Below are 2041 nucleotides of genomic sequence, written 5' to 3' on the forward strand. Positions count from 1 at the left end.
ATGGACGTGAATCCCAAGGTGCAGGGACCTCTGTGAGACGAACGCAATTCATTCGATCATTAGTTTCAATGTGATCAGGGTAAGTCTGCCGAGATATCAGGGTCTGTACAGCGGCGGATTTGAATACCCTTGCCTCTTCACAATCTCTGGGAGCAGCGCTTGGCTCAGCAGTCTTACTTCCCCAGGCGTTCACAAATAAATCACATTCAAAAAGAAAAGGCCGCCAATCGCAGAGAGTTTTAAAGGGGAGAAAGGGACCATGGGTAAAGTTCTGAACTGAACTCAAGTCTTGCAGATTCAGAGCAATTAAAATGACAGCAGTGAAGCCTAAAGCTGCAGCTTCCTTCACTGCGGTATTTCTGTGCTATTTCGTTCCTCGTGTTACAGGGGCGTTGTTTGCCTGTCCTTATTAGAAACGGGTTTGCCAACTGTGCCTGTTAATGACTAATCCTTCATTGAGTCTGTTGCGTTTAATTGCAAACTCCCAGCAAATGCAGTCCTTAACCAGTAAATCTCCCAGTCTGAAAGAATGCTGATGATCTCATTAGCTGGATAATGACCAATTATTTCAGATAGCTGGCTATTTCACAGCATCAATTTACTCTTTGAAAACAAGGAGGGGGGGGGGGGGGCATTGGTTGTTTTCATGAATTAATTCATTTATTATTAATATTATTGTTATTAACCGTATTTGGAAACGCATCCGCAGCACAGAAGATGGAACAAGCAGCGCAGCAGCTGGAAAGCTTCCAGATAAGAAAACTGAAGCACTGATTCATTTAACCCATCCGCAGCCCCTTCTTGTTTTGTTTGAATCATTTCTTCTCACTGTGCAGCAGCTCAAACCTTGTTAATCAGTAATAATTAACTCTAAATGCACAGGAGTTCATTATTCTGTGCATCTAGAATGCAGACCTGACTGACCGGTATGTTTACTCTATGCTTACATTCTCTAAAAACCTGCATGCCAGCCACTGCTTGAGTCTGTGAAGCATGCCCTGGCATCTGCCTGCAGCAACAAAGTATAGCAAGACACTGCTGCTTCTCCACAAGGAATCACTTCCAGCATAAAGAATGTCCTATTGGAAGTGACTCTGCATATAATGCACAGTTCACAGCCTGCCTCTGTGAAGCGCTTTGTGATGGTGGTCCACTATAAAAATAAAGTGTGTAGCTATATTATTATTATTATTATTATTATATTATTATTAATATTACTAGTATCGGGGAAACCTCAAAGTCCTGGCAGTATAAAAGCCTGTCAATAGCTGCCTCTCCTCTCAAACCCGCAATCTTTATGCAAACGAGAGACGGAAGCAATGCTTTCATATGAATTGCAGTATTAACCTCCTTGAACCCACAAGTTAGGAACTGTTCCAGCTGGAAACAGCAGACCCTGGGTGCAGATCGGAGCTGCGATTAGGAGCAGAACGTGACATTCTCTCGGGGAAACTGTAATGTAAAGCAGCAATGCAATCTGTTCTCCACACGGACCGGGCATTTGAGCACATCTGACCAGCAATACAGATACAGTGTGTGCAGCTACTGAGCAACAATCACAGGAAACCCAGCAATACAGATACAGTGTGTGCAGCTACTGAGCAACAATCACAGGAAACACCAGCAATACAGATACAGTGTGTGCAGCTACTGAGCAACAATCACAGGAAAACCAGCAATACAGATACAGTGTGTGCAGAACGTGAGCATTCTCACAGGAAAACCAGCAATACAGATAACTGTGTGCAGCTGAGCAACAATCACATGACCCTGGGTGCAGAAGCTACTGAGCAACAATCACAGGAGCAGCAATACAGATACAGAAACAATACAGGAAAACCAGCAATGCAGATGTGTGCAGCTACTGAGCAACAATCACAGGAAAACCAGCAATACAGATACAGTGTGTGCAGCTACTGAGCAACAATCACAGGAAAACCAGCAATACTGAGATACAGTGTGTGCAGCTACTGAGCAACAATCAGACAGTGTGTGCGGCTAACACAAGCAGATACAGTGTGTGCACTACAGCAACCAGCAA

This window comes from Polyodon spathula, chromosome 41, assembly GCF_017654505.1.
Source record: "Polyodon spathula isolate WHYD16114869_AA chromosome 41, ASM1765450v1, whole genome shotgun sequence".
NCBI lineage: Eukaryota > Metazoa > Chordata > Actinopteri > Acipenseriformes > Polyodontidae > Polyodon > Polyodon spathula.